Here is an 18,126-nt window from a genome sequence, read left to right as displayed (position 1 = left end):
CCCCCCCCCCTAACTTTATGTACAGCGTAGGAATTGAAGATGTGGAAGGAGGATGTAGAAAACCTCCTCCTTTATGGAAATTATGTAAATTTATTTCATTGTCACCGTTCTTTTTCCTCTTGCAAAATTGTGTCTATATTAGTGTGCATCTTATACATGCTTGCAGTTATTGTTCTGTATATCTTGTGTTCAAGTTGTCTTCCTGTGTTCTTATACTTTATGTTCAGATTCTTGGTCATTTACTTGTTCCCGGAAAATGCTATAGCATCAAATTGACATTGCAGCGTTTTCATTGAGTTTTTTAGAAATTTGTAGGGCACACTCTACAGCGTCCACCCACAGTCGCTAAAACTTATAAATAATTGTGCTGGCAAATTTTAGCCAAAAATCGTTTCCCAGAGCTACGACGAAGGGGAGATTTGAGCTTTCTTCAGTCCAAATCGTTGAGGTAAGTCTAAAATGAATCATAACCGTTAATGCTTCATAGAGTCAAGATTCTTACCATTGATTATTAAGTGTTTTATAGATTTCACCACTAAGAACCACCCCACCTCTCCAATGACGAGTTTTGGTACTTTTCCAGGAATTGGAGTTGGTCTCTTTCTTATGTTAGTTAATGATTCTATAATTAAAGGTGTTAATCGGGCGGGTTGTTCCGGCCTGGACACGGAAAAAAACAGCCCTCTGGTTATCGTTTCGGGTTGGGATTTTTTGGGTTTTTTTGGGCCCGTTCGGTTTTGGGCTTAACGGGTCCGAACTGGGCCGGGCTAATTATTTTTTTTAAGTATATTTTATTTTTCTTATTCAATGTTACTGATACTGAAATGTTTGCAAACTTTTAAGCTTGAACTAAACTTTAAATTTGAAATTTGAAAGTAAGTGGCTACAAAAAATGATTTAATAAGACGAATAGGCAAATATGTAAGGATCAAACTCCGAAGACTTTCATTTTATATTTTCATTGAATAATAAATAATACTTCAAATTGATTTGCAAGTTCTATTTTGATTTTTTTATTTTTGAACTTGCAAATTAAAAGTTTACAACAATGATAAAAATAAGAAAGTGTACATCACATGCTTTGCATCATTTTTGTAAGTTCATCCATGTCAACATGAGGTTCTTGGTTTTCTGCATAGCTTGAATCGGAACCATAAACCACTATATCTCCAATTTTTTGGTCCTCCGCTTCATCTACCTCTTCACGCCCTTGATTTCGTCGTTATCTTATCCAATCTCTGAAGCACACTAGAATTTCCAAAGCGTTGCTGTTCAATGAATGACGGGTATCTCCTAGTTGCTGCCTTGCTTGGCTAAATGCGCTCTCTGATGCGACTGTTGAAATCAGCACATTTAGCACGTCTTGATCCATGGCTGAAAGAACATGAAATTGATTGGAGTTGCTCATCCACCAACCCAGCGGTAGAAATTCCGTTGTGCGAGGCTCTGGTGACTTTTGCAAGTAGAATTGGATTTCATTAATATTCCTGCTACTGGTTTGTTGATGCTCTCCTAGTGTAGACCAAATCAAATAATCTTCAACACCATCATTATCATCTAAAGCACCGGTCCCAAATGTTGAAACAGAACTTGAAGGAATATTTGCATCTACAGCAGCAGAAGCATCAACAATGTTAGCATAATAATTATATAAAGTTTGTAGATGTTTGTGTAGATCAGAAATACAAGTTTCAATATCAGGAGTTTCAGTTGGTCCAATATCCATATAAATATATAAAGCAGTGATTAATTGGCGACAAGTGGCCATTTTGATAGAAGGGTTTAAAATAGCACCAATTAGGTAAATAGGGGGAATTGGGTAGAAGTATTTTTTAAATTATCTAGCATAGATTCAACAACAGAAGTATATCCTTCTTTCTTCTTCAAATTATGGAGTAAAAGAGAAATTTCAGCAATATGAACTAAACCATTTGCAATAGTAGGATAATAAGCTCCAGAAAACTCAAGTGTGGCCACATAAATTTTTTTGTAAATTTTTTACAACATCTTCAATGGCATCCCAAGTTCTAGATGTTACAAACGGTTAGGATTGGTACAATGAGAATTAGCAACTTCAGTTATAGGCATTTTATATTTATAACAACATCTTAAGAATAAATAAGTATAATTCCACCTAGTAACTATTTCTTCAGGCATGAGTCTTGGTTTTAGCCCATATTGTACACATTTTTCCTTAAATGCATTTAATCTAGCACTTCTATTATTTCCTTGAATTACACCAATAGCTCTTCTAACTAATGTGATCTCATCTCTAAATAATTCAAGGCCACTCTTCACAATTAAATTATAAATATGAAATGCACATCTAACATGAAATATTTCAGGAAGTGGTGGGTGTAGAAGCAATTTTAATATTGTAATAGCAGCATTGTTGTTAGAAGCATTATCAAATGACATACACAAAACTTTTTCTGCAAGATTATAAGATATAGCAACTTCATTGATAGTATTACTTATAAATGCACCAGTATGACTTTGATCTTCATCATATTTAAAAGCAATAATACGTTTTTGCATACAAAAATTATCATCTATCCAATAGCATATAACAGTCAAATAATCATTTCCATTTACAGCATGACCAATATCAGAAGTAAGAGAAACTCTACAAGAAAGACTGGCGAACAAATAACAGATATATGTCTGATATTGTCCAACAAGCCTAAAGATATCAGCTCTACAAGTACTTCTAGGAATACCTTTAACCAAAGGGTTATAAATTCTTTGAATATAAGTAACAAGATATGATGAAGCAGCAAAACTAAAAGGTAAACAACCTACAACAATCATTTTAGCTAATTTTTCCCGATCTTTCACTATATCGTATTTACCCATTAAATCGCCAGTACCCAGGTTAAGTTTTTGTTGTCCACCTTCCTCATCAGCACCCCATGCAATAGGGTGGTTATCTACCATGTGCCTACGAAGTTAACCTGTTCCCCCTCCCTTACCTCCGGTCTCATGTTTATAAACTTCCTTACAAATTTGACATCTTACATAATTTTTATCTTCTTCTAGTCTTTCAAAAAAAATCCAACACTTACTTCTTAATCTTCGATTCCTCTTAATAGGGAGGAAAGGCCTACCTGTATTACCACGACCTCCACCCCTAATATTTTGAGTATGACTAGCATTACCAGGTGTAGCTGGTGGTGTTTCAAGATTATCAAGTGATTGAATATCATTTAAATCATCATCTATACCATAATTTTCTTGAAGTCGCTCATAATCTACATTTAAATTTTCAGGTGAACTTTCAGAAATATGTGTAAAGCTACTAGAAGAACCAACACCACCTCTTGATTTTTTAGAAGTTTTACTCTTACTACTACCACCCCTACTAGTGCACGCTTTTTTGGCTGCTCTTAATATATCCATTAAGTAAATTAAATTAACAATTCTAAATAATAAAATAAAAATATACGCTAAAGAAGAGAAAGAGATGGAACGAGTGTACCAGGATCCCGGATGCGCACTAAATTTGATATTAAACTTCAGTTGATAGACGATATTTGATACCACACTTCACTTGAATACTTGATATTTGATAATAATAATTTTGTAGTGACTAAACTAGATATTTGATGAAACTTGAAATAATAAGTAATTGAGAATTTAAGAGCAATAATCAATATTATCAAGAGAGAATTGAGAGAAAATTAGAGTAGTAAGAGAGTAAATTGTGAGAAAAAAATGAAGAAGAAGGGGGGTTATTTATAGTTTTTAAAAGGTTAAAATTATAATTTATCAATTTTTAGGGGTGGGGGGCTATTTTCTTAAGGGGGTAGGCCGAAATGGCCATTTCTGCAAAAAAGGGCCGTTGCCCAACGGTCATTTTTGAATTTGACCGTTGGCAACGGTCCAGAAATTTGAAAAAAAAAAATTGTAACGGTAACAGGGCTGTAGCCTGGTAAAAACCCGGTAACGGGTAATCGGCTAACCGGGTTCCGGTGTACCCGTAACCAAATTTTGTTCGTCCAAGACCGTATCCACGCCCAACCCTCCCCAGTCCGTCCCCACCCTCTACAGTACCGGGCTGAACCGGGTGGAACCGGGTTGTGAACGGGCCAGCCCGGCCCGATTAACAGGTATAATGTATATCCCATAGGTTGCAAAAACTTTTGACCGTGGCAAACTTTAATGGTGGATTTTAATGGGGTTTGTACCTTAGGGCCTTCTCAATTGAAGGTCTTGACCATGGGTGGGCTATAGATGAAATGACCAAGATTATACGTAAGTCTCTGTCTATTGTTCATACGCGCTCAGATCATTCTCACTGGCAAAGGAGTGAAATGACCAGGATTGTACGTAAGTCTTTCACCAATGGACTGAATTGTAACCCGCTCTCACCGATAAATGATCTTGGAACTGGAATTTTGTATAAGCAGGGTCAAATAGTCAGATAATAGCCGATAATAAAATTAGCATTAGGCACACAGCGAGATTTTCTTGCTACTTTACTTTTCTTCTTTTTTTATTCGCTACTTCAAAATGAAGTTTTCTTTATTTTTTTAACAAGTAGGACAATTTATCTAATAAAAGAATTAAAAAATTTATTTAAAATCTTTAAAATAATTTATTTACTTAATTTGACAATATTTTCTTACAAAAATTAAAGTTTGGTTAAGAAAGTATGTTTAACGAATATAAAAATATATTAATAAAACACATAACAAAATCTCATTTTCTGTCCTTATTTATATGTAACAAAAAAAAGTTGTTGTTTTACACTTTAAAAAAAAATCAAACAAAAGAGTTTTGAAATAAACTTGTATACGGTAGAAATCGGGGCCACCTGATTTCACTCTTTGGTCGAGATAGGAATGTCACGTCAAAGAGCTAGGACGTCGAGTCCAGACCGAGGTAGACATCGATTGCGACCAGAAAGAGGCAGACTTCGAGTGACATCGGCATAGCTTGATAACGGAAAAGGCGAGATATCCGCGATTGGTCGAGGATCGTGACGTGAATCTTGGAACGGATCAATCTACATCGATTAATTAGATGTTAATATGTTTCCTATTATAATTAGAAGTGTACCTTATTTAGGACTCCTCTATTATATAAAGAGGGATCCCATTCATTTGTGAGGAGGATCATTGTTCACTGATAAAAATTTATACACTCATTACTTTCTTGCTATTTCACTTACTGTTCATCAAAGTTGCTTTATCATTTACTGTTCATACTATCCCACCTCGAGACTATCCCAAGTCGAGGTTGAGACCTGGCTAGCACACTCGTTTGATTTATTTTATTCTCTAATTTATTCGTTTATTTTCTTGCTTATCAATTGGTATTGGACGAAATCACATATCCTTAAAACCACAATATAAGTTTAATTGTTACCCGAATTTGAGGGTAAACAGTTTGGCGCCCACCGTGGGGCTAAGGATAATAGTGATTGTTCGGTGCTGATTCTGATAACACATATTATTTTATGCTTGTTCTTGTCAAGTATCTTTGCTCTCAGGTTAAAACATGTCAAACTCACAAAACGCACCTACACATGATGAAGATGGTCTCGGGTTTCACGGGGAAAATGACAATGTAATTGCTCCAGGAGCCGAGGTGCCGCAGGCTAATCTCGGGGGAGCACCAGTTGCCAATCCAGTCAATGTTAGTTCGCACGTTGCTTTAAATGCAGACCTAGGTGCGGACCCAGAAGGGAGTGTACGCAGAGAAGGCCAATCTGGCGGCCAAGGTACACAGGGTAGAGGAGACGGAGGAGTTAGTCTCCAGGTGATATTCGAGATGCTATAGGCTCAACATGCCGCTATTACTCAGCTACAAAATCAACATAGAACTCCGAGTGGGGTCGAGCCAGAAATCACTCGCCGTACTGAGCCAGTGCCAGAAAGGTCGAATGGTAACGAATCGGGGACTGATATTGCCATAATGAAAATGCTCGAGGATCTCACCAAAAGAATTGAGTCAGGAGAGAAGAAAATCGAAGCTAATGATAAAAAAGTGGTAACATACAACTCCCGAGTTGATCAAATACCGGGGGCACCACCAATCTTGAAAGGGATGGATTCAAAGAAATTTGTACAAAAGCCGTTCCCTTGGAGTGCGGCTCCGAAACCCATTCCAAAGAAGTTTCGTATGTCGGACATACCTAAATATAATGGGACCACCGATCCTAACGAGCATGTCACCTCCTACACATGCGCCATCAAGGGTAACGATTTGGAAGCTGATGAGATCGAATCTGTTTAATTGAAGAAGTTCGGAGAAACCCTATCGAAGGGAGCAATGATTTGGTACCATAATCTACCACCAAATTCCATCGACTCGTTTGCCATGTTGGCAGACTCTTTCATAAAGGCACATGCCATAGCCATAAAGGTTNTCGAACCTTTTCAAAGCTAGACAGAGGGATAATGAAATGTTGAGGGAGTTTGTATCCCGATTTCAAATGGAACGCATGGGTCACAAATGATTGGTCTGTTCAAGCTTTCACTCAGGGATTGAATGAACGAAGTTCGATAGCATCACGTCAGCTGAAGCAAGATCTGATCGAATATCCGGCTGTAACTTGGGCAGATGTACACAATCGGTACCAATCGAAGATCAGGATCGAGGATGACCAATTAGGAGCTCCTTCCGGTTTAGTGCACCCGAACAGGTCAGCCGCCAAAAATCATAGGGACATCGATAGAGAGCCAAGATCGAACAAAGACCCATATCAACCGTACACCTCAGATCGCAGGAACAGTGGTCCAGGACGCAACCACGCCCGGAACGATCGGAGAAGCGATTGAGGATAGAATTCTCGGGGACTCATGAGAAAAAATGGTTTTGACCAGTATGCCGACCTCACAGAGGCACCTCGATTATCGGAGTATAATTTTAGTATCGATGCGTCAGGTATTGTATCAACAATTGGAAGAATCAAAGACACCAGATGGCCTAGGCCATACAAATCGATCCTTCCCAAAGGAACCCCAATCTGATGTGTAAATATCATGGCACACATGGTCACAGGACCGAGGATTGCAGGCAATTGAGAGAGGAGGTAGCTCGTTTATTCAATGAGGGCCACCTTCGAGAATTCCTAAGTCATTGAGCCAAGAATCATTTCAGGGAAAGGGACGCCAACAGGAAAATTGAACAGGAAGAGCCACAACATGTAATTCATATGATCGTCGGAGGGATCGATATTCCACAAGAGCCCATGTTCATACGCACTAAGGTATCAGTTACTAGGGAGAAACGGACCGAAACTGTGTGCCAGAAGGAACCGTATCATTCAACAGCGAGGAGGCAGAAGGAATTTCTCAGCCTCAAACGACGCTCTGGTAATATCTATCTTATTAAATAAAGTTCAAGTTAAGCGTGTGTTAGTGGATCCAGGTAGCTCAGCAAATATCATCCGATTGAGGGTCGTGGAGCAACTCGGCCTACAAGATCAGATCGTGCTCGGAGCTCGGGTCTTGAACGGTTTCAATATGGCCAGTGAAACAACTAAAGGAGAGATTATCCTACCACTGAACGTAGTTGAAACTATCCAAGATACCAAGTTTCACGTGATCGAGGGCGACATGAGGTACAACTCCCAACTCGGGAGGCCTTAGATCCACAACATGAGGGCAGTCCCTTCGACTCTCCACCAAATGATGAAATTCCCGACGTTGGACGGGGTAAAAGCAGTGTATGGGGAGAAGCATGCTGCAAAAGAAATGTTCGTGGTCGACGAGGTAATACCGATTTCGGCGCTATCAACTTCGGAAGGATCGGGTATCAAGGGTAAACAGGAAGCCAAATAGCAATCACCGCCACCAGCCTCGACCAAATCGGAGAAGTAGGAAATGGAAGAGGAAGAGGAAGATTTTTTGACCCCTCGAACTTTTGTTGTTACTGAAGATTTTGACGCCACCAAATCAACGATCGAAGAGCTGGAACAGGTTATATTGATCGATCACCTGCCCGAGCGAAAGGTATACATGGGAACGGGGTTAACCCCCAAACTCAGGAAAAAGCTTATTCATTTTCTTATTAATAACATAGATTCTTTTGCTTGGTCTCACTTAGACATGATAGGGATCCCGCCGGAAATAACAACACATCGACTAAGCCTGGACCCAAAGTTCAGACCGGTGAAACAAAAGACAAGGCCCCAGCCCGAGGTAAAGCACACATTCATAAAAGACGAGGTAACTAAATTTCTCAAAATAGGGTCCATTCGGGAAGTAAAGTACCCCGAATGGTTAGCTAATGTAGTCGTAGTTCCTAAAAAAGGGAACAAACTAAGGATGTGTGTAGATTATAAGGATTTAAACAAGGCATGGCTTAAAGATTCTTTTCCATTGCCTAACATCGATCGCATGATCGACGCCACGGTCGGCCACGGGATCCTTAGTTTTCTCGATGCCTATTCCGGGTACAATCAAATTCAAATGAACCCGGAAGACCAAGAAAAGACTTCATTCATCACCAAGTATGGAACATATTGTTATAATGTAATGCCTTTCGGGCTAAAAACGCAGGAGCTACGTACCAACGCCTAGTAAATAAAATGTTCGAAGAACATATAGGTAAATCAATGGAAGTATATATTGATGACATGCTAGTTAAATCCCTACGCGTAGAGGACCATTTGACACATTTGCAGGAAACATTCAAGATACTGAGAAAATACAACATGAAGCTCAACCCCGAGAAATGCGTTTTTGGGGTCGGTTCGGGCAAGTTCCTTGGTTTCATGGTGTCAAATCGGGGAATCGAGATCAACCGCGATAAAATCAAGGCTAGCGAAGACATCACCGTCATAGACAACGTTAAAGCCGTGCAAAGGTTGACGGGGCGGATAGCTGTCTTAGGCCAATTCATATCGAGATCGTCGGCTCGGAGTCATAGATTCTTCTCTCTACTCAAAAAGAAGAATGATTTTGCCTGGACCCTGGAATGCCGACAAGCGTTAGAAGAATTGAAGAGATACCTCTTGAGCCTACCATTGCTTCATACTCCAAAGGCAGATAAAAAGCTTTACTTATACTTGGCAGTCTTGGAGATCGCGGTAAGTGGTGTCCTGGTTCGAGAAGAGCAAGGTACGCAATTTCCTGTTTATTATGTAAGTCGAACTCTAGGAGAAGCAGAAGCTAGATATCCATACTTAGAGAAATTGGCACTTGCGTTGATAAGCGCCTCTAGGAAGCTAAAACCGTATTTGCAATGTTACCCCATATGTGTAATAACCGCTTACCCACTTTGTAATGTTTTGCATAAGCCCGAGCTATCGGGTCAATTGGCCAAATGGGCCGTTGAACTCAGTGGGTACAATATCGAATATCAACCCCGAACGACCATCAAGTCTCAAATTTTAGCAGACTACGTGGCCGATTTCACGCCAACCCTCGTACCCGAAGTCGAGAAGGAACTCTTGTTAAAATCAGGTACATCATCGGGGGTGTGGACCCTCTTCAAAGACAGCGCCTCGAATGTGAAGGGGTCCGAGCTAGGCATCATTTTGAAGCCGCCCACGGGCAACGCTATTAGACAATCTATCAAAACTTCTAAGCTAACTAACAATGAGGCCGAGTACGAGGCCATGATTGCAGGTCTCGAACTAGCTAAAAGCTTGGGGGCAGAAGTCATTGAAGCCAAGTGCGACTCTATGCTGGTAGTAAACCAAGTAAACAAAACCTTCGAGGTTCGAGAGGATAGAATGCAAAGGTATTTGGAAAAGCTACAGGTGAATTTGCACCGTTTTAAAGAATGGACCTTGCAGCACGTACCTCGTGAGCAGAACAGTGAAGCCAATGCTCTTGCAAATTTGGGGTCATCAGTCGAGGAGGACGAAATCAGCTCGGGGACTGTCATTCAACTCTCGAGATCAGTGATCGAAGAAGGTCACACTGAGATAAACTCCACATGCTTAACTTGGGATTGGAGGAATAAATATATCGAGTACTTGAAAAACGGAAAGCTCCCATCGGACCCTAAAGAATCGAGGGCCCTACGAACAAAAGCTGCTCGATTCACATTGACTGAAGATGGAACATTGTAGGAGGACGTTCGACGGACCATTAGCAGCATGTTTGGCACCAGGGGACACCGATTATGTTCTCAAGAAGTGGATGAAGGTACTTGTGGGAACCACTCCGGTACCAAATTACTAGTTCACAAGGTCATCAGAGCAGGATAATATTGGGATAGTATGGGAAAAGACGCTAAGGAGTTTGTTCGAAAATGTGATAAATGCCAAAGGTATGCACCAATGATCCATCAGCCCGGAGAACAACTTCATTCGGTCCTATCCCCGTGGCCATTCATGAAATGAGGGATGGAACATCGGCTCCAGGTAAAGATAAATTCATGACTGACTACTTCTCTAAATGGGTGGAAGCATACGCCTTCGAGAAAGTCAGAGAAAAAGAAGTTATAGACTTCATCTGGGATCGCATCATATGCCGATTTGGGATACCTGCCGAAATCATATGCGACAACGGAAAGCAGTTCATCGGCAGCAAGGTAACAAAGTTTCTCGAAGAACATAAAATAAAAAGGATCTTATCAACACCATATCATCCAAGTGGAAACGGATAGGCCGAGTCAACGAACAAAACCATCATTAAGAATATAAAGAAAAGATTGAACGACGCCAAGGAAAATGGAGAGAAATTCTACCCGAGGTTCTTTGGGCATATCGAACAACATCGAAGTCTAGTATGAGGGCAACCCCGTTCTCCTTAGTATATGGCTCCGAAGCCTTGATTCCGGTCGAAGTCGGAGAACGTAGCTCCAGATTTCAACATACAACAGAAGAATCAAATCACGAGGCTATGAATACTAACCTCAAACTATTGGATGAAAAACGAGAATCCGCACTCGTTCGGATGGCCGCGCAAAAACAAAGAAATGAGATATATTATAATAGAAGAACCAACCTTCGCCACTTCAGAATCAGGGACTTAGTCTTAAGAAAAGTCACCATCAACACTCGAGATCATAATGAAGGAAAACTCGGCCCAAATTGGGAAGGACCCTATCAAGTCCTCAATATTGTTGGGAAGGGATCTTACAAACTTGGCACAGTGGAGGGCGAACAATTACCAAACAATTGGAATATATCACTCCTCAAACGATATTATTGCTATGGTATGACTTTCTGCCTTTCTATTTGTATTTGATACTAACTTATTGCAGGTGTTCAGTCGAAGACGTCGAAGAAGCTCTTCAACGCAAGGACCTTAGGTTTTATAGCACGCGTTGCACTCTTTTTCCCTTAGCTCGATTTTTATCCCAAATGGGTATTTCCGGTGAGGTTTTTAATGAGGAAACAATTATATGTGCTACCTGGGGACAATTCAACAGTATCCGAGGCTTCTCTACATTCAACCTTGAATACTAGGGGGCATCACCCTCGGATGATTTAATTTCAAGGGAAAATACTGTACGTGGTAAAAATCAGAAGACTTGATTTTCGTTATCAAGACAATTTGGGAAGCCTCCCTCGAGACCCCGAGGATAGAAGGCTATGATTGAGTCCTCGACCTCCGGGCTCATCGAGGTCCGAATCAAAGGAAGCAGGGCTCGAGGTCAGGGTAAGAGAAGATGACTCCGGAGCACATGGCTACGCCTGACAGGGCCGGCTTATCGGTACCCTACTGAGATGACAAGCAATACGTCGTCCCATCTTTCCACTCTTGTAAACAATATATGCATATTTTACCGAGTCCCCTCGCCTATATAAGGGGGACTCACCCCACCTTGTAAAGGACGGATGTTGCTCCACTTCTCCAATAAGCAATAATATCTCTCTCTCTCTCTCTCTCTCTTTCTTTCTTCTAAATTATCAGTGTTCTTCGACCCAGAGGTCGCCCTAACATTTTATTGTTCTTCATTTGTTCTTCGTCATTTAGCTCAAGATTGACGGTATAAAGCCTTGTATGCATATACTTATCTGTTATCCCCTTCCCGATTACCCTCGACAAGGTTATCTTCGATAGGCCCGAGGTATCTACTGGCTTGTCCTAAGCCTGGGAACGTCCCTTACTGGTTCGATTGTCGTTTTTGGTTGGCTCGATCTTTACTGTTTTTACTCCACATTCAGCACTAATCACCCTTTCAAACTAGCTCGGGAATAGATCACATATTTTTAGAATCCCATTTTACAAATTTAATTGTTGTTACCATTTTCACGGTAAACAGTTTGGCGCCCACCGTGGGGCTAAAAATAATAGTGATTATTTTCTTGCTAGTTTTGTCACTTAAACGCACGATATCTGTCACACTTTTTCTTGCCCGAGACCTTTCGAATTTAGGTTAATGGTCAGCTCGATAAGGGAAATCGAGGACGATAACCCCACAAATCGCAAGGAAAACAATGTGGCCACCCTAACGGCTAGCGCAACACCGCAGGATCCCGATTACGCATCTAGATCGGTTCGAGTGGATATGGATTCATACGCTGCACAGCGGGGTAACAAAGTCTTGTGCTTCAATGACGGCACGCAACACGCTAACCGACAGGAAACCCAAAAAATCCCAGCCCCGGTAGAATGGGAAGTTGATCTACGTGTTATTTTTGAAATGTTGCAGGAACAACGTTTGGCTATCTCTCAGCTGCAGAGCCGCCCGGAGGCTCTTGGCGCGATAGCACCCAAAATATCTACTCGCCCCGAGCCAGTATCCAAGGTATCGAGCAACGACGAACCAACGACCTATCCTATAACGGTAAGGATGCTAGAGGACATTATCGAAAAGATCGACTCACGATCGCGGAGACTCCTACAGCAACCGTCTCCCGGGGATACGATCCCAGGACTCATTTCGCGTAAGTCAGAAACAACAAAATTCCCTGGGGATGACAGGACCCCAAGTCTTCACAGGTACATTACCACTCACGCACGCTCGTTTAGGAACGACGACCCTCAAAATGGAGAACTCGGGCCTTCCCCGATGAGTAGATTTGAAGAAATTCCCCCGGGAGAAACCACGACGCGACATCATTGTTCGACACCCGATCTCGGGAACTCGCTCACCATACTATTGCGATCCGTGGAAGCACGCGCCAACGCCATCAAAATAATGCCAGAAGAGCTCAACTCACCGAAGGCCGGGAGAAGAAGAAGAAATATAATATCACGAGAAGCCGCGGCCCGCTATTCAACAAGACAAATGAGACCACTCCCGGTCCCGAATAGTAGGGTGGCACGGGCCTTCGCACAAAACCCGAACAAAGCATACCCGACAGCTTCGGAGTAATTCGAGCGAAGCTCAGCCGAATATCCGGTCGAGGCTTGGTCAGATACCAGCAACCAATGCCGGACCCAAGTCAGAGCCGCGGATAGCCCTCAAATGACCCCCGTTGGATCGGCGTGTCCAGGCAGATCCCCAACAGAGAGGCCGGCACTGAATGAACGGAGTCATCGTCCGCATGTCGCGAACGGAAGAAACTATCCAAGCACATCGCATCTCGCAACAACAAGGCGGTGGCCCGAAGACGACACCTTTGAGGAATCCCCAATGATACCAGATTCAACGAAACGCAACCGGCAAGGAAACCTCGCCCGATAAAGTTCGATTTCAACGTTGCAGTTCCAAGCATAGTGGTCACCATAAGTAAAGCCGGAAACTCCGGGTGGCTCGGACCTATTCGACCAAAGCCCCCCCAAGGAAACCGCGGCCCACCACGAGAGTCACGAAATGATCGGAGTTACAGACCCAAGAGAGCAGCAACTACGCCATCCAACAAAGGTGACCACAAAGCATCGCCAAGCAAGCGAACCCGGATCCAGCTCAACGGACAAGGGGAAATCGAACAAAGCAGAGCCGGCAAGCCGCGGCATATCGTCACGACCTTTAAAGGATGGCGGCACCCCACTAAGATCCGTAGAAAGTAGAATGCAAGCGCCCATCGCCAGAAGGGGACGATCTCGGGGAGTACTCCCCCAAAGACACCCTCTCGCTCGAGCAAAAAGGATGCCGAGACTCCACCGCGGCATCGCATTAACGTATTGGTAATCCCTTCTTTCATTCGAGCTCATTTTCGAATAAAACATACATTAATGATTACAGGTATATCAACCAAAGATGTACCGACAATGTCGGGCCAAAGCCAATAGGACAGTCCGGACCAATGTCGCCCTCGCGCCGGACCGCTAGTGTTCCCCCAGTGGCGATTGCCATAACATCCAAATTGCTTCCCCAGCGTGGCCCGCCCGAGCTCGGGCTAATACGTCAGGTGACAAAGGATGCAGACGCTTTGTGCAGACAACGGCGAATACGTCGCCCGGGACACAACCCCGGCCCTACTCCTCCAAGGATGTGAAACTCCACGATAGACGCGGAGCCAAAGCATCTGGCTACAAGCGACAGAGGGAGATTCCTCGCCTTACGCCCATGACCGGCGTTATCCTCAAATAAGGTCAAAGGGTAAGAGCACTCGCGTCTTCGACCCGGCCTGGCCGGACGAGGAATACGGCTGCCGAGGGGCCTACTCCCAGGAACGCAGCATCCTTTTATCATTTCCCTTTTTCTTTTCTTGTTGCTAATCTGTACACAGGCAGGCAGCCGAGGCATTCAGTGGTTCTGGATCCCGGTTCGAGGATCTGCGGCCGCCATGGGGCCACCTGGCGTTCTTTCCTCGATCGAGTTTCTATCAGGAAGAGGGTTCCGCCAACAAAATTATTAGCAGGACTACACGTCCCCAGGGAAGGGACCCAACAAGTCCGCGATCTCTCTCTTTTCCAATATGGAACCATACAAACGCATCGGATAATCAGGGGAGCCACACCCATGTAGACCAGACTCACAACAACAGAACAACATGTATTTTACAACTTATATTTTCGCCAAGCAATAAAGAGTATTTTCCAAGCATTCGACGCGTCGAAGAAAAATATTTCGGCTTATTCCCAGCAAAAAAAACCTCTACATCAAATACGTCCCGAAACGCTCGGAGACTTAATCAATTCGGCACCCTCGCGACCGCAGGGTCGAGGTTCCGGGCTCACAAAGCCCTCGCGATATGGCCCCAAGACTATAGAAAGGCGGTATTCAGGCCTAAAATGATCCGATATATTCGGAGACTCACCATGAGCAACTCGACAACTTGTACGACCCCAGGGTCTAAACTCCGAGATCACCAAGCCTCCGGAAAACGGCTCTGAGCTCACGAGAAGCTGTCTTCAAGCGAACTCGACGACTCGGAGACTGTCGCCAATCGCCACACACTGGAAAATCCAAAATTGTAAGACCCTAACGGGCAGCCTCGGCAAATCCAGATCTATTCTCCCTAAACTATAAGACCTCAACAGGCATGATAAACTGTAAGACCTCAACAGGCATGATAAACTGTAAGACCTCAACAGGCACGATAAACTGTAAGACCTCAACAGGCATGACAAACTATAAGACCTCAACAGGCATGATAAACTTAAGACCTTAACAGGCATGATAAACTGTAAGACCTCAACAGGCATGACAAACTGTAAGACCTCAACAGGCATGAAAAATGCCGCAGTTTAGGCTACACGTCGCATTTGTAAGAATCCCTAAAGGGCATACCCTCGGTGTGGACGCCTAAAACTGCTTCGTGGGATCAAAAATGGCCCCAGCCAAATGCATACGACTACGGTCGGAACGACTGCTACAACCCAAAAGACGCGACTCGGGGACGCCCGACTGTTGCTAAAAAATCCTCCGAATCTACTTCAGAAAGAATCGGTTAAAACACAGGCTTCCCTCAACAGGAAAAAATCGAGTCCCGACCATGTCGGCTCCAAAATCGAAAAAGCATCGATCTACTCGACCTGTGGGCTATGAACCTTCCGAGGTGCTCAAAACATTGCCGATTACGACTTGAAATCGAGGTTCTTTTAGAACCGACGACGGGTCAGGCAAAATAATCAATAAGACCTTAACGAGAGGAAAACAAAGCCTACAAAAGCCTCCGGGCCTCACATGAAACAGCGTAAGTGCCATTGTCGCCAGCTAAGCAAAGCCTCCGGGCTTCACACCGAAAGGTCTCTACGACCATCAAATTGAAAATTGACAACTTGAGGATTAAAGAGAGCTCAAATCGTAACCCGATCCAAAATAGTTAAACCAAGCACAGCCTCCGGGCCTCATATCAAAAGGTCTCTAAGACCAAACAGCATAAGTGCCATTGTCGCCAGCTAAGCGAGCCTCCGGGCCCTATATCGAAAGGTCTCTACGACCAAACAACGCAAGTGCCACTGTCGCCAAATAAGCATGCCTCTAGGCCTTATACTAAAGGGTCCCGCTGGCCGAGCAACGCGGAAGGTCACCATCGCTGGCCAAAAACTCAAATGAAATTTAAGGGTCGATTACAGCTCGAATCGCAACGCAACTCAGAGACTGAACCCGAAAAGTCGCAAAACGCCCAAGGGCAGAGAATGAAATTATCACCAGACCGAACGGGCTCGAGGGTAAGACAAGGCCGAGTCAGGATCCCGACTCGGGAACTGAACCCGAAGGCAATTCAATCACCATACGCCTAAAAACACGGCCTTGACGACGCTATCAACAGTCGCGACAAATCCCCAGGCCACGCGCCCGCAAAAACGCTTTGGTCCAGGAGCACATAGGGTCATCACCCTCCGCCCATGAAGACGGGAAAAGGCCGGAAGGCCAATCAGAGTTAGAGCCATAGCACGGCTCAGGGACCGATCCCATAAACCAATTTACACGATAAAGAGAAACGACAGAAAAAAGGTACAAAAAGAATAACGCTTTGAAATTCTCCTTACATTACATACGACGAAAACATTCTCCATCTACAGGCACGCTCTGCGCGCGCCGTAGACCAAGATACAAAATAGTAGGAGCTATATTTTGTACTAGGAGGCTACAACCCGTCAAGATCGTCCTCTGCAACACCCACGAGGAGTGACCGAGCATCACGCTCGTCCGCCCTTGCTTGAGCCAATTCCTCCGAGAGGATAAAGCCTCTCGCTCCAACCTCCTCGAACACTTCTCTCCGAGATCGGCAGCGAACATATTCCTCGATCCTCTTCTCACGATCAAGGGCTTGCCTCAACTTGGATTGGGCATCAGCAGCCTCCTTTATGCAAATCGCCATCTCATGATCCGCCCTAGTTCGGCTCAGCGCCGCTTCCGCCCGGGCGTCAACTATCTCGCCCCTGACCTTCGAGAGTTCAGACTCCAGTTTCTCGATCATATCCGCTTGAACCTTGGCGTTACTTCGGGACAAGTTGAGTTGGGCCCGAAGGCAGGAATCTTGGCTGAAGCACTCACCTCCTCCAAGGCTTGAGCCCGCACCTGGCCCCTCACTTCCTCACAGGTTGCCCTGACACGGTTCACCTCATCCTTGAGGTACTCCAAGGCCTCTGTCTTTTTTTGCAGCTAACACGGCAAGAAGAAGTTAGCCTTAAAAATTAGAAAGAAGCAAAGAACGCACTGCGGGAAATTACCTGCTCCATCAAATAGCTCTCATAGTTCGAGTTCCGATACGCCTCATATCGCCAACTCTGCAGCTCAACTTCTTTCTCCTTGCAAAGAAGCCTAAGGGATTCTCCCTCATCCCGAACCCTCTGGAACTTGGCCTTTTGACGAAGCAACTCGGACTTGATCCTATCACAGGCCTGCGCAAGAAAGATTCAATAAGGGGAGAAAGATGCGGGGTATGAAGAGAATCATGCATGAACTCACCGCAAAATGAAGATGGCAAGTTTTCCCCAAATCAGAGCACACTCCTGATAATACCGCTCGCCGGGAAACAGGTACCCCGGGGGCAGCCAACTCAGGTGATGCCCCGTCCTCAGAAATACAAGCCCGGCCAGCGCCACTTGAAGCTCCTTCGCACGATGGGTCCCGAATCCTCTTGCTGCTGCCATCTCGCGGCTCGGAAGCCGACGATTCCATCTCTTCTCCGGGAAAAAGCTGCCTCGCCCCGAGAAACCGCTCAATATCTGCAAAAACAACGCGTCCAGCATGGAGGAGGTGGGAAAATGCCGCCTCAGGAACATATCAGCAGAAAAGAAAAGCAATATACGCACATACCTTGATGATCCGCTCCCCACCTGATGCGAGACATAGCTCGCCACTTGCGTTCATCGCAAGATGAATGGGTCATCAACCTACGAACCCAGCTGGGCAGATCGTGAACTTGGCCCG

General features: G+C 44.0%; 1 protein-coding gene across 1 annotated transcript in view; it reads left to right on the top strand.

Moving 5' to 3' along the window:
- Positions 1 to 179, top strand: part of LOC109227167 (membralin) — a 21,826-nt gene extending 21,647 nt beyond the window's left edge. The window contains exon 14 of the mRNA XM_019392220.1: positions 1 to 179. This exon is cut by the window's left edge and continues 671 nt beyond it. The gene's annotated coding sequence lies outside the window, so the exon portion shown is untranslated.

The sequence above is a fragment of the Nicotiana attenuata genome, chromosome 6 (genome assembly GCF_001879085.1).
Source record: "Nicotiana attenuata strain UT chromosome 6, NIATTr2, whole genome shotgun sequence".
Classification (NCBI taxonomy): Eukaryota; Viridiplantae; Streptophyta; class Magnoliopsida; order Solanales; family Solanaceae; genus Nicotiana; species Nicotiana attenuata.
The sequence above is the reverse complement of the archived record's forward strand: the minus strand, read 5'-3'. Positions and strand labels throughout refer to the sequence as shown.